Here is a 26,705-nt window from a genome sequence, read left to right as displayed (position 1 = left end):
TCAAGAAAACTCAGACTCAGGCTTCGCCATGACCAACTCTTTCACAACCTCTATTCTGCCTTTGATAACTGCATAGTGCAAAGGAATTTTGCCCTCTTCATTAGGAAACAAGCATGGGTTGTTAACTTCATGCAATTTCTTTACGATGTCGATGTGACGTTCTGCAGAAGCCAAGTGGAGGGGTGTGTTCTGGGAAGAGTCAACCTCAATGACTAGTTTCGGTTTGTGCGCGAGAAGCGCCTTGGTGAATTCAAGGTGGCCAGTCAAAGCTGATATGTGCAAGGGAGTTTCGTTGAAGCCACTTTGTGAGATCCTGTGGAGGATTAATGGTTCTTTCTGTCAATATGAGTTCGAAGTTGATACAGACCCTTTGCGTGGTGCTTCATAAAGAACGCTCAATCTGTTCTTCACCATGAGAAGTCCCCACTTTGATTATTATAGTCTCTCTTGCGTGAATGCGGGAGTTGTGAGCATTCTTCATTATATATAGACACATCATTTTGAAAGAATCTGTCAAAATATGTTGCTTACAATTGCTTAATGTTCAACTTTCTGTTGAATTATGTAAAACCGTCGTCCACACGACTCAGTTTGTGAAAGTAACATCACATGATATGAACAATAAATCAATACTTTATCGGCAATGCTATTTGAATATATTGTTTTCCAAATTTTCACCTGTGAATTTCATCATTACACAAATAATACTCTCATCACCCAATTAATCTTCAATCCAAATACAGACACCTGGAGCTGTATTTCTTTAGGCCGATTCGGACCAATTCGACATTTGTTTTTCTTAGGAAAAAAAATTGTAGAAGAGAATAAACATATTAAAAGTAGTGAAGTTTTTCACTCATTACATCATACACGGATCGATTTAAATTATCCACAGGTTTTAAAATTGTCAAGAGTTTAATTATTTTCACGCTTATACTAATAATATTAATTAATAATTGTCCGCAGAAGGCAGAACAGGAGTACAGTTTGGATTTGCTGAATGGGATTATTTAATTCAAGAGTTCTGCTTTGGCACATATTACATGTGAAGAAGCTGCAACACATTTTAATCAATCCCAAGGATTTAAAGATGATAATTTGAGATGCTTCCAATACGCTATGGAGGGATGTCTCACTTTCAATTTAGTCCTAAATATAAGATCCCAATTCACTTTATCTATCATATTTATCTATTTTTTAAGGTAGTTTTTGTAGTAGTTGTACATATTAAATATTTCATCAAATGACCTTGATGTGCAACGGTATTTTAGAGAAGACAATACCTATTTGTTACAAACAAGTAACTTAACTAATTTTTTTAATTTATTCAAATTAGTCAACTAGCTTTTATATTAAGAACTGGAGGTAGTAAATGGCTAGCCCCTACAACTTCCAGTTATAATCATTAATCATGCAGAGTTTTAACGACAGACAAATTGATAATGTGACAACAATAGTCATTGAAGTTGAACTGCCCTTAATTGTCGCTTTGGGGTTACTCCAAAAATTAACCGAATTAATGCAATATAGTGCACAACTCGGGTCGTTTCACTTTGAGGAGCCGAAAACGAAATTAAATCCTAGTAAATGAATGCAAGTAACCTAAACTATAAAAAGAGATTTTTGATTTTGAAAAGCTGTTAATTAAATACTACGAATCAAATTGGAATTAAAATACTTTTTTTTGTTTTTATATAAAAGTGATTAAATGAATGGAGATTAAAGAAATGAAAATGAGACACACAAATAACACTGATGATAATCAATCCTCTAATTCAACAATGTAGGCAATCATCACTCTAAAAGATGTGGGAGTTAAAAACAATGAATTAAGAATTATAATTAAACTTTTTATCCAACAACCGAGCCACCTCGAGTTGCCACAAAATATTTTCCTAAAATTCAAATTACTAACTGCAACCAGAATAGTAAAATGAAATTAAGGATACTAAAAACCAATGCTCAATTAAATCCTTAAATTCACAACAATAGACTTAAAGCTAGCAAAAGACAATATGATCCAAGATTCTAAGCCACCTTAGAAAATCACAATATATTAACTCCAAAATCAATACAAATGTCATAACCACAACATCATAATTGAAATCAAAGCTATAAACAGCCCAATGTCAAATACTAAGCAATAATCCAGTCACAATAATCCCCAAATATAATCAGATTAAGCAATACAATTATCTTAATAATTAGAAAAACTATCCTAAGACCTAGGAATTGTTAAACAATTATTGAGTAGGAAATTAAAGCAACTAAAACTCCCCCTTGATGATCTAAGCTCCTGCCATTATTGTTGAATTAGAGGATTTCAGAGCTCTAGCCACGCATAGTCACGAGAAATGCCACAATCAATGTTCTTTTGCGGTCTGCCATGGAAGAACACTGTTCACGCCGTCGAGCTCGTGCTGCCCCTGTTCTGCTCGCGTCTCAGTTCAAGCTGCTGTCTCTCTGTTCTGTTGTGCTGCTGGTTCGCGTCTCCCGTCGCTGATTCTCTCTGCCACCAGAAAGATTCAACGGAGAAGATGATGAATGGTCCCCTCTCTTCGTTCGCCGCCTCCAGCCGCCAGCTCTCTCCGTGTTCGTGCTCTGTTCGCTTGCGTCTCCCACTCCTGCTTCGCGTGTGCCTCGCGTGTGTGTGTGTGTGTTTCCCTTTTCTCGTTCGGCGTCTTCTCCTGATGATGAATAGAATTATTAGGTTGGGGGAGGGCAAAACGTTCCGTTTTGCTCTCCCCTTTTATTATTGTTATATTTTTTTTTATTTTTCTTTTCTTCTTTTTTTTTTTAATTTTTAATTCTTCCAAAAACCTGCAAACAAAATTTAAAAGTAAGGTAGCATTAATTGTCCTCAAAAACCAATTACTCACAATTAAACCAAATATGACAATTTTACCCCTATAAAATAATAATTCAAAATAAAATAAATTAAATCAATTAAGGCAGAAAGAAACCAATTAAGCTGACAAAACTCATATAAAAGATACCAAAATATATAAAAATAATTGAGTTTGTCAGTCATCCTTGTTTATTTGTTTATTTGCTTCAGCAAGTATTCGATCTCTACAAGCGTACTGCAAAATCCCCCCCCCCCCAAACAGTCAGTTATAGCCAATATTTAAGAGAACACACACACACACACATGAATGGGAGATGGGATTATATTGCAGATGGAAACTCAAATTCACTAGATCTGTAAACATGTTCAAGGCTAATTGTTGAATATATGCAAATACCCATATGGTAGTTTGGACACGGTTGACTTTAATTTTTGAAGTTTATGCAAATATACCTTATCGATGGACGTGGCCTTCTGCAGTAGCTAAGTGGAGAGGTTGCTTCGTGAAAATAATTGATTTAAAAATCTACTTTCGGAAACTTATGACAATAATCGAGTTATTTCCGGAGTTTAAGGATATTAAAAAAATTAGTTAGTAATTTGTAACAAATAAATGTTAGTTTTTCTTAAATGCCCTTGTTAATTATTAGCATTTGAATTATCTCATGATGGAAACTTTTAACAAGTACAATCAATGGAGATATTTTGAAGAGAAAACTATAAATTTAAAAAAAAAAAATTTGAGATATTATATTATCTTTTATCTAATTTTTACATTAAGAACGAGAGCTAGCTTCAGGGAAAATGCCTATAAAAGCAATTATTTTACGTGAAATGAAGACAAGTCGTAAAGGAAAGGTTCCGGTTGCAGAATTAACAAGATGTTTGGGAGCGTTTTGTTGAATAAATGCTTTTTAAATTTAGAAATAATGTGCGCGCGCGCATGCGCGTGTAGGAGGTTGGCAAAATAAATACATACGAGCATTTTATCATCTTAAAGCTGATCCTCTGGTGAGGGGAACTTAAGATTTTACTTAAGATTTTTTTCAAAAAAAAAAAGATCATAGGGACAACATAATTATTTTGTCAAATTATAAAATTCTTATTTGGTTATATATGATTAAAAAAAATTTCTCTTATTCAGGTGACTATTTGAGAATTTTTTTTTTAAATTCAACAATCACTTTTGTGTCATTTTTCCTTATTTACTGCTACTATTATTATAACTAAACACAAAATAGTTTAAATATTAATTTCATAAATCGCTCACTACAAATCATTTTTATTAAATTTAACTGTAAAAATGGAAAAATCGCTTATATTTTAATACTAAATAAACGGGATCTAAATTGTCTCTACCGTTGACTTGTAATTTTCTAAAGGAATACATTTTCTTTCTTTGTAATAAAAATCAAAAGTAAATTTTATAGAACTACTTACAACCGATCACTTAGGATTAGTTCAGGCAAAAATAATAAGGTAAATTAAAGAGTGAACAGAGATTAAGGAATTAAACCCTCCGAATATAAAATATCCCTGCTCGTTCTTACAACTTTCTTAATATGCACTTAGAATCTTGCATATACAATTCCTAAGAGGGTTTAATTAATAAAGCAAAGTGATATACTCGAGCAAGCGGGACGTGGTGATCTCCGAACTAGATACTCTTCTAGTTATTAATGTAAGACTTATTTAACTAATTTGTTTAGATTAAAAAAATTATGTAAGTTAATTTAATTATAATAAATTTGACATGTTGCTCATAAAATACTCTAATCTTCTTTGTTTGCTTTCTTTTTGAACCAAATAAGATATTATTAAAATTATTTTCTTTCCATCCAATCAATCCTTTCATCTAATCAACATCGGGATTATCAAGATATCTCCCTTCCTCTCCCTCCTGTCAAGCCAAACAAGCATGTTTTCCTCACAAAATTTTCAGTTACCCTATATTTAGTACGAGAAAAAATGAAACGAAGGGGAGAGAAGAAAAAATCTTAATGGATTCAATCTAAATAATTGAAGGAGTAGAGTTATAAAATTTTAATAAAGATACGATGTAACATAAAAAAATGATAAAAATTGACTAAAAGTGTTTAATCTCACTTCGTCAATGATTTATATTAAACTCATTAAAATTGTTATCCTCTCCCCTTCTCTCTACTTCCCTCGTATACAGACGGCAGAAATAAGAAGATTGTGAAAAGAAAGTAGCATTAATCCCTAGATTTCCAATGAAAGATAGGGATTCGAAAGCTCCTTGCCTCTCCTTACTCTTATTCTCTTCTCCTTCTCTCTTCATTTTTGCTCCGCAGTTCGATAGCTTGAAACTCAGGCGAGTTTGTTGCAAGTGGAGTAGCAAATGTCAAACTTGGATTATACGATGGAATTGGAAGCCATGCGTGGCTGGTGGAATCTCTGGTTTTTAAGCAGTTAATTTACCCACTCCTACTTTATTCTGCGTCTGTTTTTTAAGAAGTTAGTTTCTCCACTTCTTCCTAAATAATTTTTAAACAACGTTCATGCGAATAAGGATATTTTGGCCTAAAACATGTGATTTAGTAAGAAAATTAACAAATATTTAATTTTTTCCCCATTTCCTTGGCGCACACCTAAGAGGCATGAATTGATTGAGATCATATCAAGCAATATTGGATAAAAAAGTTATAAATATTAAGATATTATGCTTCTCCGGTCCTAAATATAAGACCCATTTTATAGTATAATTAGTACTACAAAATGGGTTTTATATTTAGGACCGGAAGAGTATTTAGGATCAAAGTTAATTTTTGATCTACTTCTTATATTTAGGTATAGATGTAATATCACAAATTTTGAAGATGGGAATGCCTAAAGAAATAATTATTCAATAAAAGCCTATTTTTGAGTGAGAAATTCAAGAAAATTAAAAAATAATTATTATTAAAAATATAAAGGCTCAGAATAATTAAAGAAAATTTCTAGATAATTACTTTGAGAAATAAAGGAGTTCATGGGAGTTTATTTTCCCAAAAAAAGATAGTAAAAATAGATTAAAAGCAAGTTTCTAAATTAAAGTTTTATTTTCTTGAGAAATTTACCAAGGGGAAAGTCGAGACAAGAATGGCTGATCGGGGGGAAAAAAAAAGTTGAGATAAGAATGGGCTTTTTTATCAAAATGATATACACAGTAAAATAAATTACCATGATGCTATACTATGAAAAGTATTTCCCTAAATGCTATAGCTAAACTCGTTCACTACAAGAACGAGCTTGAATTTTTAAAGAAATTGTTTAGGAGGAGAACGAGTTTTCTGTCCGACCATTTTTTTTAACAAAATTGAAAACGCGTTTAAGGCGTGAACGAGTTTAGCTTGTCAGAGCACATACTGCCACTTACCATCGCCTTTCCTTTTTCTCTTTCATTTCAGCAAAATTTACAAACAAATACCCATTCCGTCAACAGCTACTTTCTTTTTCTTTAGACTTTAGAGAGAATTGCAATTAATAACCCCACTCCTTCCTAACCACCTCGTTCATTCTTTTCCTTTTCCCTTCATTCTATATTTCCAACAAAATGAAACAATACTGTTAGATTTTATATTTTACAAGATATAAAAAAATATGAATGAATTTTACTTTATATCCTAATAATTAAATTTTAAAAAAAGATGTGAACTATGAATTCTTAACCATTATCAACTGAGCTAGCTTGCTTCAAGTGGCTCGGTAATTAGTGGGTACTGTGTAGTAAGATAAGTTATTTTAATTTCAAAATATTTTTCAATAAAACTGAATTGACCATTTTATTTTGGATTGTATAAAAATGATGTTAGTAAATCGTTTGTTACTTTCATTATTAATCATATTAATCATACTAAAGGGTTAAGTAATTATGTCGTCATTTTATTGCACTTAATCCTCAGCAGTTTTGTTAATATAAGTTAATGACGTTAGTGAATATATTTTCAAGATTTTCAGATTTTGGCTGGTTAACCTATAAAAATTTTAGAGGAAACTTAGAAATTGATACTGGCTAAAATTACATCTTGTAAACAAATGTTTACAATATATACTTAGATGCCTCATGTATCAAGACAGCCTTGTCATGATTTAATGAACATTTAATTATATTAATTCAAACACGTTTAATTTTTAGCCAATAGACGGATCCAAAATTACATTATGAATATTGTTAAAATTTGTGCCCCTACTAAATAGTTACACATCTTAATGTGATCTATTTTGATTCATCATATATGTAAACAAGTCGCAGTATGCCAAATTAAACTGACTTTTTTAAGAAAAAATATTCAAATATAAATTACATTTCAATAAACTTATGTTTGGTTTAATTTAAACTTGCAAATTTGAAACCAAACATGTGCATATTCTGTTATTTTTTCATAAATTGTTCCATAAATGTACATACTTCCTGTAAAAAAAAATTTATATACGACAATGCTACAAGGCGGTTTTACATAATTATTTTAGTGTTTAATTTTAATAAGTTTTAACACCACTCATTCCCTCATAATCTCTGACCTTGGATCCGTCCATTGTCTATATTAAATAGATGTAAATTTTGCATATATCATATCATGTTGATAGATAATTTATATACAATAAATTTATTTTATATACTTTTTAAAATTTATTATTAGGATATAACGTAAAATTCATTCATGTTTTTTTATATCTTGTAAAATATAAAATCTAACAGTATTGTTTCATTTTGTTGGAAACATAGAATGAAAGGAAAGGAAAAAAAAAAATGAAAGAGGTGGTTGCAAAGGACTGGGATCATTGATTGCAATTCTCTCCAAAGTCTAAAGAAAAAGGGAGAAAGTGTTGATAAAATGGGTATTTGTTTGTAAATTTTGCTGAAATGAAATAGAAAAAGAAGAGGCGGTGGTGACAGTGGCGCCACTATGTGCTCTGAGAGACTAGTTTAGTGCATGCCTCGAACGAGCTTTCAATTTTGTTAAGAAAAATTGTCAAACATGAAACTTATTCTCCTCATGAACAACTTCTTTAAAAATTCAAACTTTTCTTGTAGTAAACGAGTTTAACTATAGCATTTAGTGAAATACTTTTCCCAATATAACATCATGGTAATTTATTTCACTGCGTGTAGAATTTTGATAAAATGCCCATAAGAACGATAAGTACGGTATATACCTACATCACACACGTCCTCTCCTCCCCTCAAGTCATCAGCCACCGCCCTTATGCTCCTCTCCTTGCCCAATGCGAACACGCACTCTTCTCCCTATCGTACGACATTTATCAAAGAAGCTAAGCCGTGATATACTCATAATGGAGAAGGGCGAATAGATGGAGTAAGATGGGGAAAGCAGATCAAGGGAAACAGAGATTTGAGAGATTGGAACGAGAGAGAAACCGAGAGAGAAAGCAAACGCTATGAGTGAGGCGTGGATATCGACGCAGGCGAAGAGGGTAGGAACTTGCGCTGACAGGAGAGAAAGTCGGTTAAGTTAATTTTCCTTTAAGTGTCCTCCATCTCTAGTTCTGTTAATTGGGTACAGAGTTGAGAGGAAGAAGCAATTGAAAAAGTTTATATATATATATATATAAATAAACATACATACTGCTGCATGATGAAATTGTTTGAAGCAAGGAATTCTTTGCAGTTCCAATTTGCTGTTCTAATCTGTGTGGTTTCGGGTTCTGTGAAGTTAGCGCTAAGGAAAACGGTAGCTTGGTAATAGATATAAAATCAGCGACCTGCGGCTGTTTTGATGCCTAATACATGACTGCATGTTGATTATTGTGTCTGATTGATGACCTCTGAAATAGGGGTTTGTGTTCTCATAGGAAAAGGTGAAAGAAGCAAGATTCATAAATCTGATATATGAATGAACATATGTTTACCTGCATGTGTGTGGTTGGATGGTGAATAATGAATTAAAGCTTTGGAGATGGGAAATTATTAAGGACTTGCTGTTTGCTATTCTTCAATGTTTAGCAAGTGTTTTTAAATGGTTAAATTTGTGCTGTAAGTGTTGGAATGCTGATTTTTATTTAAAAGCTGGAAAGTAATCTAAGAAAAAGAAAACTGGTATTGTATATGGTTGTGTGGCATTGTGGCTTAATTAATTGGGCCCTTGAAGCTGAAATATACATGCTACAGTTCAGTGACTTTAAATGCTAGACCACCATTTTAGATGATTAATTTATGTTTGCAGGCATTAAGATGATAGTTGAAGTGATATTCATAAAGATGGAATTTCAGATTTATAAGTGATGCTGTCAAAATGACCGAATTAGTTGATGAATTAACACTAATTATACTTTTCTTCCACTGTTTTAGTAGCCTTTATATGTGTGCTGCTGTGAATCTTATGAAGATAACCATATTGTTAGAGATGGGACTAATATTAAGTCTAAATGACAGTGCAAGAGAGATAAAATTGCCTTGAGGGAATAAATAATGGAAGCATTAAGATAATGATTTAAACATTATTTGAATCTGGGAAATAATTTCACATTGGAAGCAACATTATTTGGAGCATTATTGAGAATTAGGGAATATCTAAATGATCGAAATTTTGATATATCGGAGTCTTTATTTGTGTGATAATGAGCTTACTGAATCGAAATGTTGAAGTGGATAGATTATATGATACTTCCATGAGATTGGCGGTTCTTGTGTGCGCGCGCGCGCCGTTTAATGCTCCCTTGTAATAAATAGCTGTCTCAATATTTTGGGGTTGATAGTTTACTAAAGTTTATTGTTTTATGCCTCTAGATGTATAGTAACTGTTCCCAATAGTTTGATGGTGTGTGGACACATTAATATGATGATTTGATCATTAAACGTTGTTTCTAATCTAGAAACAATTAAATAATGAAGAAGATTGACAAGGATCTTGGAAGAAATGCATTATCTCAAGGCTTTATTGGGTTAAATTGATGAAGTAGAATGAAGAAATCAGGCCTATTCATTCCCCTTCTTGTTTCGGTCAAATGACTATGAAAGCAATATCTTTGAAATTGAAGGAAAAAAAGTCCAGAATTAGTAGAAAGTAGGCCATGGGAAATATGGGGGAAAGGAATAAGAAAATATTTTAGTTCATTTTGAATATATATGGTAAGATTTAATTTGAAAATTATTCTAGGTTGTATGGCTTCAAGTTCTCTGCTAATAAGGTTATAGAGAATAGAATCTCTTAATAATATATGAATTATTCATTTGAGTATTTTTGTAGATGGTTGTTGATATATCTCTATTTTATAATATATTTTTATATATAATTAACAGATTTTATAATGTTTAAAGGGTTTCAAATGTAGAAGATACTCATATTTTGAATTAAGGAAATTATATAAATTAATTGCTTACAAGTGTATTTTTTATTATATTTTTTTATAATTTCCCTTTTGAAAGGTATTTTTGCTTTGATTTCAGGTTTTATCCAATTTCATTTAAATTCAAAAGCCCCTTTACTTTGGTTGCCATGAAGATCACATCAAATTAAGAGAATTCAAATTTAAAGTTATATCAAGATAACAAGATAAAAGAAGATAAAAGAAAAAGCTAGAAGACTCAAGGGTTTCCTCATCCAACTAGGATAGATTCAAAAACTATAAAAGGATATCAAAGGACCCCTGGAGAAGCAACGAAGCCATCTACACTACACAAGCACACGCATACACTTGGCTTCCTCTTGTGTCTAATTATTTCATTATCTTCTTATTTTCTTTTTATTATTATGGTTTCATCTAGCCATATGTGTAGCTGGTTCTCTTTGTTCTTAAGGACAAGATGACGTGACTTGAGTTTCTGTTTTTATTAGAGAGTTTGTTAATTTTCATATTTCAATCTACTAGTACATTGCTTTTATGAATTTCCTAGGTTAGGATTTTTTTTATTTCTTTTGTGGACTAATATTTGATTTGTGTTTCAATTGAACAATTTTGTTTTGAAATTTTCAATGAATATATTTTCGGTTTCCTCATAATTCTATGAATGTTTATCTTTATAGATTTCTATTTTGATTTGCACAAGTAGTTCATGCTCTAGGGTTTTCGATAGATAAATCTCTTTAAGGAACAAGATATAATTGTTTAATTGAATTCACAGGTTAAGTGGTTTTTAAATGATTAATTGAAAGGTGATTATATGCTAGCTCTCTAGGTATAATTATTAATTAATTAATCACGACTTAGATGTTATCTAGGATTTTTTTTTCTTTTGACTTAGTAATTGTTTGTATACAACTTCCTCATCTTTTTGAATCGTGATAGCCACTCATCAACATCCTTGGAAAGTGCATCATTCTGGTAAAGTCTTCGTTCTTTTTACTTATTGTTATTTTCTTTTTATTTTTGTCAATTTATTTTTTTAAAATAATCAATCAATTTTCATTCCTACTCCTTCCTTCTCTACATCACGTTTTTCTTAATTAAAAAGATTTTCAAAATTTTAACAAAGCTCTTCATAGAGAGAGACGACCTAGGTTTACCTCTATACTATATAGGGTTAATTTAGTAAATTAATTTGAGAGCTTACACGACAGGGCGATCAGTTGTGGATGATACATAGTAGATATATCATTATACATCTATTTAAAGAAATAAATGGCAGAGAATTGTTGTGGGGTGATAGAGAGAATTAGTAAGTTATGGATTAATCATAATCCTAGTTCTAACTTATGTCATATATGTACTTATAATGTTAGGATTTAATTGGTGTCCTAACCGATCAAGAAGAAACCCAGAGCTAGGTACCCACACTGGCAGGCAGAAGGTAGTTTTATTGATTATTTGTATGTTTTGTTTTGGTTGCATGTCTGTTTATACTATAGTTAAGCAAGAGAACATATAAATTACCTTACCAGTTATTGCCATGACTATATGTATGCATTTCGCTATCTAGTATATGCACATTTAATAATTAATCAGTTAATAGCTGCTTATTTATTCAATTACTTAGTTATGTAGTAGCACAATTACTCAATTATTCAAATTATGCATTTAAACATATGCTCAAATATCCAGTTATGCATATAATTAGTAATAAGTTAGCAGCTACTCAATTATATAGTTTAGTTAATCAGTTATGCAGTTGTTCAATTATTTGGTTAGGTGCAACAATTATATGAGATTCAATTAAATGATAGTAAATATGCCTTAGTTAGTTATTCAGTTCAGTTTAGTTATTTTGTAAGGTATTGTTTTTCACGGCTTATTTTGCATGCTCAGGTTTATACTCTGCATAATATAAAATATGATTAGTGCTACTAGGATTCTTTGAATCTCACATTGCCTTTCTATTTAATCATAAGAGCCAGTTCATCCAAAGGAAAAGAGAAGCTGGTGGAAGTATAGCCAAAGTGGAAGGAGAGAAGAGTTTAGTCCTTAGTTAATTAATTAACCTTGAATATATTATGTGTTATGTTCCCCCTTCCTTTTATAATGTGATTTATGATGTTTATATTTCACCTTTGTGAGGTTATGCGAATTCTCCTTATATGTTTGTACGTACCTCCATAAGGAGTGACTGGGGGTAGCTTAGCATAGTTGGGGAGTTAGCATTTATGTGTACATATTGATAATATAGCTGTGGCATGAATAATATAATTTAGAGTTTACAAAGCATGATTGGAACATGTCACCCAAAAAAAAGCATGATTGGAACAAAAAAGTAGAGTTTTCAAAAAGTAACATCTGTATAAATAGAAGTTGCTACCAGGCATATGTATAATGAATTTAGATCTCATTTTTATAGCATAAATTTTAAGAAAATGAAGTTACAAAGTCATGAATCAAAGACAAAAAGTTTTAAAAACTTTACTTTTTTGGTGTAAGCTTTCAGCCATAGTTAATAAATCTGTTTTCCTTTAGGTGTACACAGTAGGATGTTACAATAGAGGTAGTACTATGCAAAGAGATAGGTAAAGAAATGATAATGGGTTACTTGGCGAGATTTAATTTGATTATAAATTACTGATCAAAATCCAAGTTCTGCTGTCAACTTATATATATTCAAACCTGTTGACTCGAAGTCTGACCGTTCGATGAAAACGAGTTTGCTAGATTTGCACTAAAAAAATAAAACAAATAAAAGAATAATAAAAAAAGCCAAATAAAAGAAAATGAATATTAGATCAGCGTGCTGCGCGACATGCTAGGTTGCTTATGCCAGTGATTGTGGGGCTATAATATATGTGGGTTATATCTTTTCGCCTTTGGAAAACAAAATTTGTCCTTTATCCAAAAGGAAGAAATTAAAAGTCCACTCGGGAGACCGCGGGTACGGCATACATCATTTATATAATTTTTTTAAAATCTCTTTTACATTTCTTAAAACCAATCAACCAATTTTTTTTATCAATTTAGTGAGTACTATTTAATTCTTCCTTGAGCATAACCGGGGTTTCTTTTCTTGGTTAATGATCTCAAAATTAGTTTTCCCTTCCTTGATAAAGAATATCCCTATGTACGTACCAACATATTGGAAGGCGATGTCCATGGCAGCCGGGGGCCACATCGGATAAGAGCCCTCGGGAAGGATAAAGTGGGTTGGTAATGTCTTAATATCAATCACCCGTTTTCCCCCCCCCCCCCCACTCATCACACACAAATACAAAACAAGTTTCTTTGTCGTATTCTCTGTTTCTTGCGTGAAAGAAATGTGATTGTTGGATGTAACTAATGTTTAATGCAAGTTCACTTCATCTTCCAAGTAGTTTCAAACTAATTATAAGTGTTGATCAATGATCATAGGGTGATCTTTCGTCAAAGTCTAAATAGACAGCAGCGTCCTAGCTCGTTAGTATTACATCATTTACATGACTCACGATGGCATCACCTCAATCATATTCAAAATAATTGGCAGGAAAAATTACTAAAGGATTCTAAGAAAAAAAATTTAATTACCTAACCATCTTAATGACAAGTGACTATTCTAAACTTATAGTTATTTCCTTAAAATTTGTCATTGTATACTCTTCACTAATTGATAGATTTTAAAGTAATTAAATCCATTTCTTAAGGCCTGATGGTGATTCTCCTTAAATGATAGCACTTAAGACATTGACTCTCACTATGATCAGTGTGTAATTGGAGGGATGTGCATCTTTTTCTTCTTATTCTTTGTCTCATTTTATTGTCCTCATCTCTCCTTCATCTATGATTTCTCTTCCTACCTACTCTTTCTTTTACCAATGACAATTCGACATGAAAAAAATGCAATGGAATATAACTATTGCCAGACAAATGCACATGGTTGAAAAGGTTGCTAGTGAACTCAGTACGATTGGGACTCCACGCCAATACTCAACAATAATGTTACCCCATTACTTATGAGTTCTATTTGGTCCTAAATATAATATCTCAATTCATTTTGTCTTTCATCTTTTTTCAAAATATTTCTATTTATTGTCGTGTGATTCATATAGCAGACCCCACTTAATAGGATAAGGTTTGTTATTGTTGTATTTCTATTCATTGTAAGGGAATTAATTCTAATAATTTAATGCACATGAAAGTCACCACAGTTTAACTGAGAAATCATTTACGTTGTATAATTTGAGGATTAATTGATTTATCCAGAACGTCTTGAAGTGAAAATAAAATCCACAAACAGAAAGAGAGGATCCAATTTATCTTCTTCTTTCTTGAAAACTTTTTAATCTGTCGTATTTTCTAATAAATATATAGTCTGGGAATTATGTTAAATAAGAATTACCAGTGGAGTATACTACTTCCAATCCTTAATATAAGATTCTATTTAATTTTTATTTTGATTCTAAATATAAAACCACAATCCACTTTATTTTTTATATTTATCTATTTTTTTTAAGATAGTCTTTGTAATAATAGTAGTACTAGCTAATATACTTGATTAGTAAGGATATTTTAGGAAAGACAATCCTTATTTATTAAAAATAACTAATTTAACTAATTTTTTTAATTTATTTAAATTAGTTAACTAGTTTTTATATTAAGGACCGGAGGTAGTGTTAAATAGTCCTGGACTCGGGACTTCCAAATATTCTTGGTATGTCTCAATTCGTTGCTTTCCTATGCCTAACCTCTTTACCATAATTACTTGGCGGGTCATTTCATAGACAAACCCCACAATAATGTGAATTTATAAAAGTAAAGTATAAAAAATATTCCTTCTTGCAAAAAAAAAAGTATAAAAAATATTCCGAAACGTGTCAAGAGAATGACCTGGCTATCCATAAAATAATCAAAATGAATATTAGTTAGCTTCTAGAAGAGCGTGGGGATACGTGCCGATTTGTAAAAGTAAAGTATCGTAATTGATTTTTGGCGTATATAAATGCATAATAATCAAGGTAAAAAAAAACCGGACCGGACCGGCCGGTTTAATCAGTGAATCGGTCTTCAGTCCCGTCTGGTTTGCTTATTAGATCGGATATGAAATGAACCGGTAACAAACTGGATAAACCGGTAAAAACCGGTTTTAAACCGGGTAACCGCCGGTTGAAGTGGGTTGCCCTTTTTTTTTTTTTCATGTCCCAGAGAGGAAGAAGAGGAAAAGGAGGAGAGTGACAGTAAAACATTTCAGATCTAACAAAAACGTATGAAAGCAAGGAGGAGGAAGACTAGGGCCAGAGGGAGAGACAGAAAAGGAGAGTAGCTTGCTGATTGTTTCCGTAGAGAGCCACCTCTGTGCTGTGTTTTGCTTACTGAAATCCATCGAAGAAGTGAGTTTTTCAGAGAGAGATGGTGAGTTTTTCAGAGAGAGGCGGAGGAAGAAGAGAAAAATGCTAGAGCAGAATTCTAAAAAAAAAAGAGAGAGAGGAGAACGAAGGCTACCATGTCTTGGTCTTGGATAATATCAAAGTGAAAACTGAAAAGGTTGGTGCAGAGTGTTAATGACACTTAGAGCAACTTTTTCTCTCCCTTTTTCGTTTTTCCAAAGCCTGATATTTGATTTTTTTTTTTCTCTCATGACATGTAAATAGAATATTATGTAATAATATATAAATAAAAAAAAGAACGTCTTTCCAAAACCTGATATTTGATTTAATTTTTTTTCTTTCATGACATGTAAATAGAATATTATGTAATAATATATATATATATATATATATATATATATAAAGAACATCTGGCAAAGGAAAAAGAGACCAATGAGTTTTTTTAATATATTACACATGCAATCCTTATGCCATCTCGGCATATTTTTAAATATTATTTTGATTTAAAAATTTTCATAATCCAATATTTTTATATCAAATATAATATTTTCAGTTATTTTGTTATTTGTTGTAACTAAATTATTATTTTATTTTCTCATATTTTGTTACAAATGATTATTAATATTGTTATGTTTTGTTATTGTCAATTAAATTATATTATTTTAATATGACCGGTTTGATCCAGTCTGACCTCGGTCTAACCCATTAACCCTTAACCCACTTCCTCAACCGGTTCAATATCCGGTCCAGTTTTTTGTTCCTTGATCATAATTTATAAGATAATCATAGTTTTTTGATTCATAGTTAATTTTGACATGTAGATTTTGAGTTCATAATTCATTTTGCATGTATAAGAATATTGGTCTATTTTTTTAATAAAACCATAATTTTGACTCTTATAAATGCCTGTTTGGATTGAGTTTATAATATTTTTTTTGCCAATGAGTTTATAATAAATTTTATCCAGCTAAACTTTGTTTTTGTTAAAGATGATCTATGCACCCCTCTTAATGATAAAATCTATTTTTGAGTACAATTTTGATTTCGCCATAAGCTGTTAATTAAAAAGTTTCAAATAATCAATTGTTACAAATCAATCTTATAATCATCTTCTGAATCATATTGAAGAAAATTTATTTTACCAATAAAATTTATCCAAAATTTATCCTTCCTACAAAATCTAAGTGACTGTGTACACACAAATGGAAAAGAGTTTTCCCCTGATCAAGGGTCCGCAATGACTCTGGCTTTGCACTAATTAGCTCTAACGCAATATTTGTTCTCCCTCTTTTAACTGCATAATGCAATGGAATTGGTCACAAGCTTGCAATAACTCCACGATGTGGACGTCAAACCCAAGAGCAAGTTTGGGTTTGTGAGTAAGAAGGAATTTGTGAATTCAGGGTGGGCGATGGGGTGGAGACTCCTGCGCATTGACCTTAATCTCGGAAGCCTTTATGATTTACTTGATTTAAAATTGATATAAATTATAATCACTTAAAATACATAAAACAAGTAATGACACAGGTATGATTGGCAATAATTTTGTCTTAGTTTGAGTGATTATGAAACAGCCACCAGGATTGCACACCAAAAAGGGGTCCCAACAAAGATTTGGAAGTGTTTGAATAGAAACTAAATCATAGTTTCAGAAATAATTTTATGATATATAAAATAAATATGTTGAGAAGTGCGTTTCGATTTGTAAAAAAATACTTTTATAAAATACTTCTAGAGATATCTAAACACCCTTTAATCGAAGAAAGTTGAAAGATTTGGTCCTAGAAAAAGTTGGGATTAAATTAATAATCCTCAAAGAATGAATCACTAAGTGAAAATTTGACATAATTAATGCTCATAAGGATGAACCACAGACTGAAAATCCACGCAATATAGGTCTCTATTATTAAATTTTTTAGGGCCTACATATATAGGTCTCTATTGTATTGTATTTCAGGACCTTGTTTTTCTTTCAGGCATGTCAAATTTACCAATGGCTTTTTTAGTCTGATAGAAAGAATTAGTCTTTTACAATGTGATGAATTGAGATTTAAATTCTCAATAAAAGAAGTGTCCATAATAAATGCTTGACAGTATCTCAAATAAGATTGTCTCTAATAAAAGAATACCTATATGTAGCAAAAAATGTAGAATTTTGATAATAAAACAGGGTGGCGTAAACCGTAAGTCTGCTTACTTATATGTAGCTAAAAGAATAATAACAACGACAACAATTAGAAAGGCATCTCAATTCACTTTAGAATTTCATATATGTTAACTGAAATTTCTTATTGTATAATTGTTATTTTTTAAAAAAAGTGTAACATGTTAGATTAATAAGATAAGATTTTTATCAAACATATTGGAAATGACATAAATAGAATTAAAGGAGTAATTTCTAAGGAAAATTGCATAAAGGAAAAAGAAAAGACCGTGAAAATTGTGAAATTGTAAATCAGGTATTTTGTTAAAACTGTGTTGTCAATTGCAATCCAATTGTTATCAAAGCCAATGAAAGTGTTGTAACAAGTCCCAATTTGCGACTTTGCAATTTTCACGGTTTTATTGGTGATTTTTTTTCTAATTTCTAATTCAAATGATTAAACAAGATAACTTAACAAAACCAATTCGTATTATATATATAACAAGCTACTTTTTTTTTGCCTAATGAAACTAACTCCTTTTAATTCTTCTTTGAGAATAATTGGGGTTTCTTTTCTTGGTTAATGATCTCAAAAATTAGTTTTTCATTCTTTGATAAAGAATATCCCTATGTACGTACCAGCATATTGGAAGGCGATGCTCATGGCTGGCGGGGGCCACATCGCGAGAGAAGCCTCAGGAAGGATAAGGTGGGTCGGTAATGTCATAATATATCAATCACCCTTTTTTCCCCCAACTCATCACAAGCAAATACAAAATAAATTTCTTTGTCGTCTTCTCTGTTTCTGGCGTGAAAGGGATATGATTGTTGGATATAACTAATGTTTAATGCAAGTTCACTTCATCTTCCAAGTAGTTTCAAACTAATTATAAGTGTTGATCAATGATCATAGAGGGATCTTTTGTCAAAAGTCTAAATAGACAGCAGCGTCCTAGTTCGTTAGTATTACGTCATTTACATGACTCACACGATGGCATCACCTCAATCATATTCAAAAATAACTAGCAGGAAAAATTACTAAAAGATTCTAAAAAAGAAATTTAATTACCAAACCATCTTAATGACCAGTGACTATCCTAAATTTATTGTCATTTCTTACTTTAAACTTGTCATTGTATATTCTTTACTTGTTGGTAGATTTTAGAGTAATTAAATCCATTCTTTAAGACCTGATTGTAGTTCTCCTTAAATGATACCACCTATGACATTGACTCTTATTATGATCAGGGTGTAATTGTGGAGGGATGTGCATCTTTTTCTTCTTCTTCTTTGTCTCATTTTATTGTCCTCATCTCCCCTTTATTTGTGATTTCTCTTCCTATCTACTTTTTCTCCTACCAATGACAATTTGACATGAAAAGGTTGCTGGTAAACTCAGCACGATTGGGACTTCACGCCGCTACCGAACAATAATATTACCCTATTGCTTAACATAGGTAACTGTGAGTTTGATTTGCTTTTAAATATAATATCTCAATTAATTTTGTCTTTTATCTTTTTTTAAATATTTCTATTTATTATAAGGCAATTTTCACCAAAAAATTAATTCTAATAATTTAATGCACATGAAACTCTCCGCGGTTTAATTGAGAAATCATTTACATTATATAATTTGAGAATTAATTGATTTATTCGGAACGTCTTGAAGTGAAAATAAAATCCACAAACAGAAAGAGAGGATCCAAGTTATCTTCTTCTTCCTTGAAAATTTTTTAGTCTGTCGTATTTTCTAATAAATATATTGTCTGGAAATTATGTTAAATGAAATTTACCAGTGGAGTATACTACCTATGATCCTTAATATCAGACCTCATTTGACTTTTATTTTAGTCCTAAATATAAAATCCCAATCCACTTTATTTCTCATATTTATCTATTTTTTTTAAGATAATCCTTGTAATAATAGTAGGCCTAGCCAATATATTTGATTCGTAAGGATATTTTAGAAAAGACGACATCTATTTATTACAAAGAGTTAACTTAACTAATTTTTTTAATTTATTTAAATTAGTCAACTTACTCCTATATTAAGGGTCGGAAGTAGTATTAAATAGTTCAGAATTCAGGACCTCCAAATATTCTTCGATAAAATGCGTTCATTATAATAGTGCTATTGTTTTACCTTTTTTTTGGCCATCCATAGTGGGTATTGTTTTTGTCCAAGTGGGATTTAACAAAGAAGTGACTCGTTCTAAAACTGAGAATTTACTTTTTGAAGTAACGGAAAAGTTTAGCATACTTGGCTGTCTCAATTCGTTGCTTTCCTATGCCTAACCTCTTTACCATAATTACTTGGTGGGTCTTTTTATAGACAAACCCCACAATAATGTGAATTTATAAAAGTAAAGTATAAAAAATATCCCACAATCTTGCCAAGAGAATAACTTGGCTATCCATAAGATAATCAAAATGAATGTTAGTTAGCATCTAGAAAGCTCGTGGGTGTACGTACCGATTTATAAAAGTAAAGTATCATAATTGATTTTTGGCATATATAAATGTATAATCATTTATAAGATAATCATAGTTTTTTGATTCATGGTTAATTTTGACATGTAGATTTTGAGTTCATAATTGATTTTGCATGTATAAGAATGTTGGTATATTTTTTTTAATAAAACCATAATTTTGTCTCTTATAAATGCCTGTTTGGATTGAGTTTATAATATTCCTTTTGCCAATGAGTTTACAATAAATTTTATCCAGCTAAACTTTGTTTTTGTTAAAGATGATCTATGCACCCCTCTTAATGATAAAATCTATTTTTTAGTTAAAATTTTCTTTTCGCCGTAAGCTGTTAATTAAAAAGTTTCAAACAATCAATTGTTATAAATCAATTTTATAATCATTTTCTGAATCATATTGAAGAAAATTTATTTTACCAATAAAATTTATCCAAAATTTATCCTTCCTACAAAATCTAAGTGACTGTGTACACACAAATGGAAAAGAGTTTTTCCCTGATCGAGGGTCCGCAGTGACTCTGGCTTTTGCACTAATTAGCTCTAACGCAATATTTGTTCTCCCTCTTTTAACTGCATAATGCTACGGAATTGGTCACAAGCTTGCAATAACTCCTTCACGATGTGGGTGTCAAACCCAAGGGCGAGTTTGGGTTTGTGAGTGAGAAGGAATTTTGTGAATTCAGGGCGGCCCTTTTTTTTGGGGGGGGGGGGGGGTTGCTGCGTCGGAGGCCTTTATGATTTACTTGATTTAAAATTGATATAAATTGTAATCACTTAAAATACGTAAAACAAGTAATGATACAGGTATGAATGGCAATAATTTTGTCCTAGTTTGAGTGATTATGAAACAACCTCCAGTATTGCCTACCAAAAGCCGGTCCCAACAAAGATTTAGGGTGTTTGGATAGAAATAAAATCATGATTTCAAAAGTAATTTTATGATATACAAAACAAATATGTGAAAGAATGTATCTCAATTTATGAAAAATACTTTTAAAAATACTTCTAGGGATATCTAAACACCCCCTTAATTGAAGAAAGCTAATTGAAGAAAGCTGAAAGTTTGGTGTTAGAAAAAGTTCGGATTAAATTAATAATCCTTAAAGGATGAATAACTAAGTGAAAATTCGACATAATTAATGCTCACAAGGATGAGCCACAGACTGAAAATCCACACAATATAGGTCTCTATTATTAAGTTTTGTAGGGCCTATATATATAGGTCTCTGTTGTATTCCAGGACCTTGTTTTTCTTTCAGGCATGTCAACTTTACCAACGGCTTTTTTAGCATGATAGAAGGAATGAATCTCTTACAATGTGATGAATCAAGATTTAAATTCTCAATAAAAGAGATGTCCATATTAAGTGTGACAGTACCTCAAATAAGATTGTTTCTAATAAAAGAAGACCCATACATAGCAAAAATGTAGAATTTTGATAATAAAACAAGGTGACGTAAATTATAAGTCTGCTTACTTATATGTAACTAAAAGAATAATATCAATGACAACAATTAGAAAGGCATCTCAATTTGTTTTAGAATTTCATATATGTTAACTGAAATTTATTATTGTATAGATTGTTTTTTTTTTTAAAAAAGTGTAACATGTTAGAATTTTTTTTTTGGTCAAGTAACATGTTAGATTAATAAGATAAGATTTTTATGATTTTTATGAAATATATTGGAAGTGAAATAAATAGTATTAGAGGAGTAATTTCTAGGGGAAATTGCCCTAAAACAGAAGAAAACACTGAAAATTGTGAAATTGCAAATCAGGTATTTTGTTAAAACTGTATTGTCATTTGCAACCCAATTGTTATCAAAACCATGAAAGTGTTGTAACGGTTCCTAATTTGCGATTTTGCAATTTTCACAGTTTTTTTTTTCTGATTTTTCCTAATTTATAATTCAAATGATTAAACAAGATAACTTGACAAAACCAATTCTCACTGTATATACAGATATAACAAGCTATTTTTTTTTGGCCCAATAAACCTAACTACTATTTAATTCTTCCTTGAGAATAACTGGGGTTTCTTTTCTTGGTTAATTATCTCAAAAATTAGTTTTCCCTTCCTTCATAAAGAATATCCCTATGTACGTACCAACATATTGGAAGCCGGTGTCCATGGCCGCCGGGGGCCACATCGGATAAGAGCCCTAGGGAAGGATCAAGTCGGTTGGTAATGGTCGTAAAATCAATCACCCGTCCCACCCCCCCCAATCACACATAAATACAAAACAAGTTTCTCTGTCGTCTTCTTTGTTTCTTGCGCGAAAGGAGTATGATTGTTGGATATAACTAATGTTTAATGCAAGTTCACTTCATCTTCCGAGTAGTTTCAAACTAATTATAAGTGTTGATTAATGACCATAGAGTGATCATTTGTCAAAAGTCTAAATAGACAGCAGCGTCCTAGTTCGTTAGTATTACATCATTTACATGACTCACACGATGGCATCACCTCAATCATATTCAAAATAATTAGCAGGAAAAATTATTAAAAGATCTAAGAAAGAAATTTAATTACGAAACCACCTTAATGATAAGTGACTATCCTAAATTTATTGTCATTTCTTATTTTAAAACTTGTTATTGTATATTCTTCACTTGTTGGTAGATTTTAGAGTAATTAAATCCATTCTTTAAGACCTGATTGTAATTCTCCTTGAATGATACCACCTATGACATTGACTCTTATTATGATCAGGGTGTAATTGTGGAGGTATGTGCATCTTTTTCTTCTTCTTCTTTGTCTCATTTTATTGTCTTCGTCTCTGCTTTATTTGTGATTTCTCTTCCTGTCTACTTTTTCTCTTACCAATGACAATTTGACATGAAAAGGTTGCTAGTAAACTCAGCACGATTGGGACCCCACGCCGCTACTCAACAATAATATTACCCCATCACTTAACGTAAGAGGTGATTGTGAGTTTGATTTGTCCTTAAATATAATATATCAATTATTTGTTTTTATTTTTTTTTAAAAATATTTCTATTTGTTATAAGGGAATTTCCACCAAAAAATTAATTCTAATAATTTAATGCACATGAAACTCACTGCGGTTTAATTGAGAAATCATTTACATTATATAATTTGAGGATTAATTTATTTATCCGGAACGTCTTGAAGTGAAAATAAAATCCACAGAGAGAAAGAGATGATCCAAGTTATCTTCTTCTTTCTTGAAATGTTTTTAATCTGTTGTATTTTCCAATAAATATATAGTCTGGAAATTATGTTAAATTTAAAATTAGTGGTGGAGCGTATTAAATAGTCTCGAATTCGGGACCCCCAAGTATCTTCGATAAAATGCATTTATTATAGTAGTGGCATTATTTTACTTTTTTCTTTCTGCCATGGCAGTTATTGTTTCACGCTCGCACAGAACCATGTATTATGATAATTATGGTCAAAATAAATTTTGTTGAAATGGGATTCCTTGATTTTGAGGAAAAGAATGTTAATTACTTTCATAATAAAGAAGTGGCACACGCTCTAAAACTGAGAATTTACTTTTTGAAACAATGGAAAAGTTTAGCATACTTATATGGTTGTCTCAGTTCATTGCTTTCCTATGCCTAGCCTCTTTACCATAATTACTTGGTGGGTCTTTTTTATATACAAACCCACAATAATGTGAATTTATAAAAGCAAAGTATAAAAAAAATATTCCACAAACGTGTCAAGAGACTAACTTGGCTATCCATAAGATCATCAAAATGAATGTTATTTGGCTTCTAGAAGTGCGTGGGTACAAGTACCGATTTATAAAAGGTGGAGTATCATCATTAATTGCTGGCATGTATACTCGTTTGTTCCTATTTATAGGACAGGGAGAGAAAATAAATTTTTATTCTATTTATACGATACTGAGAAATTTTTTTTGTATAGATAAATAATTTTACCGTTCATTTATTATTATGTTAACTTTATTTATGTAGGGTATAATGTATATTAAATAGGGATAAAGTTAGAAAGTTGTTGAATTTTAAATTAGAGGTGATGAAGTTTATGGTTTTTCTTGCTCTATATGAAACATGTTGGAAGTTACTTATAAATAAGACCAAATGAGTATAAATGTTTAATACTCCCTCCGTTCCTTATTATAAGAGACATTTCATGTTTATGGCATGTTCCTATATATAAGAGACACTTAAAAGTTGTCTCTACTTTTTTTTGTTGATTTCCTACTTTACCCATATTTATTATCTCCAACTCACACTCTCTCTCCCTCCTACTTCTCTTTCTTTTAATAATTTAATTGTTCTCTCTCATGTTCTCTCTCCTTATTAATGAGGACAGTTTTGGAAAAAGAATTATACTTTTTACACATTGATTGTTCTTAACTGATTTTAACTGTTTTTTTGATCAACGTAAATCGGTTATTTGTCTCTTATAATAAGGAACGGAGGGAGTAATTTATAAGATAATCATAGTTCTTTGATTAATTAATATTTAATTTTGTCATGTAGGTTTTGAGTTCATTATTGATTTTACCATGTATAAGAGTGTTGGCATTTTTTATAATAAAACCATAAATTTTGACTCTTATAAATGTCCGTTTGGATCTAGCTAAACTTTGTTTTTGTTAAAGATGATCGTCGATGCACCCCTCTTGATGATAAAATCTATTTTTGAGTTAAAATTTGGGAAAATATATTTGCCAGTCCTTATAGTTTGAGAAGATTTTGAATTGAGTCCCTATAATTTTATTTCTTTTTATTGAATCCTTATAGTTAATTTTGTTAAATTCATCGGTCCTTCTGTTAGTAAAAGTTGCAATTGCCGTTAATGTAAAGTGACATAGGGTGATTTGGCACTCTCTCACCCAAGTATGTATGTGGCTCCCTCTATCATCTGTCTCTCTCATCTCTCCAAGCTAACCACGGTAAGTTCCATGGCGCCCAGATTCTCCCAACTCACAAGCTAAACTGAATCCCATATTTCCACAACTCAGAAGTTGTGTTCTTCGTGAGCCCAACCAAGGCGTGCTCTGAAGCTTTATAAGCATGAGGACCTAGTCCTCCCAAGAGTCTCGCGATGCTCGACGTCGATATGATGCGCCCAGATCGCCTGGGTATCATCACTCTACCGCATGCTTGATTCCGAGAGCTACACCCTTCATGTTCACTCACATGACTCTATCGAACTCATTGGTGTCGAAGTTAACAATCTTTTGTTCTTTGATTGATTCCCTGATACTTCGACATTGCTTAAGATTATATTGAGCTGGTCGTACCAAGAGATTGTGGATTTCACTGACTTTTCCATGTCTTCTTTGGACAGTGGAAGAAGTGGCTGACAGAGATAATGCCTCTACAAGTAGAGATTCATACGCGTCTTCAACATTGGCAATCAAAACTTTCGCTCCTTCCTTCACGAACAACCTTACCATTGCTTCCTCTATTCCTCTCGTTCCTTCGATCACTATGGCCACTTTTCCTTCTAATCTGTAGAAAAATACAAGATTTATGCAGAGAGTTTTAGTTCATTCTCTTGTTTCTGTTTCATGATGCTTGAAACAGGGAAAAAACAGAGCATGTATGAACAGAGAGAAGAAATGAAAGGAATACCTCCTAGCTGGAGAGAAAGTGTGGTCCTTTGCCATGATAGAGACACCCTAAAGATTTGGTTCTGGCACTACTTCGGCAACAATCATGGCTGACCTCTTAAATGGAGTTTCTTGCAATTACGACCTCATAGACAGAGAGAGAGAGACGAGAGACGAGAGAAGATGGTAAGTGCTTGGAAGTTTTGGTTCAATTAAGGAGCACCAGGTTCGATAACGTGACTTGATGGGAGACACAAAGGCAAAATTTTGAACTGTGCAAGTGCTTGGAAGTTGGCACACAAGCGAGGTATAGGGAGTGTTAACGAGGGAGTTTGTTTGTCTTTATTTAAAAGTTTTTCAATATACTCAGACTTCTAAACTTATAAATTTTAAACAAATAACCAGCAACTTGAGGGAGTCCTTCTTCATTCCTTTTGGGTGTTGTTAGCTTCGAGAGATGAGAAAGACAGATGGTAGAGAGAGCAACAAACTTGGGTGTGAGAGAGAGTGCCAGATCACACTCTATCCCTTCACATTAACGACGTTTGCAATCTTTGGTAACGGAAGGACCGATCAATTTAACAAAATTAACTATAAGGATTCAATAAAAAGAAATAAAATTATAGGGACCTAATTCAAAATCTACTCAAACTATAAGGACTGGCAAATATATTTTCCCTTAAAATTTTGATTTAGCCATAAGCTGTTTAAAAAAGTTTTAAATAATCGTTATAAATCAATTTTATAATCATTTTATGAATCATAATTCAAGACCATTTATTTTACCAATAAATTTTATCCAAAATTTATTCTTCCTACAATTAATTCAAACACACATGTGTAAGTAGATAGAATTTAGTACTCTTCCAGTCCTTAATATAAGACCTAATTGTTGCATTAATTTTTGTCCTAAATATAAGATTTATTGCTTCTATTTATCAATTTTTCTAAATTACCTCTATGGATACTCCTTCAACCATAATTAAGTAG

General features: G+C 31.5%; 1 pseudogene; it reads right to left on the bottom strand.

The window, feature by feature from the left end:
• LOC114711814 (short-chain dehydrogenase reductase 2a-like) lies at nt 1-25,772 on the bottom strand (annotated as a pseudogene).
• Between the last annotated feature and the right edge of the window lie 933 nt (nt 25,773-26,705).

The sequence above is a fragment of the Neltuma alba genome, unplaced genomic scaffold (assembly GCF_004799145.2).
Source record: "Neltuma alba isolate B1F8T4 unplaced genomic scaffold, ASM479914v2 tig00011320_pilon, whole genome shotgun sequence".
Taxonomy (NCBI): Eukaryota; Viridiplantae; Streptophyta; class Magnoliopsida; order Fabales; family Fabaceae; genus Neltuma; species Neltuma alba.
The sequence above is the reverse complement of the archived record's forward strand: the minus strand, read 5'-3'. Positions and strand labels throughout refer to the sequence as shown.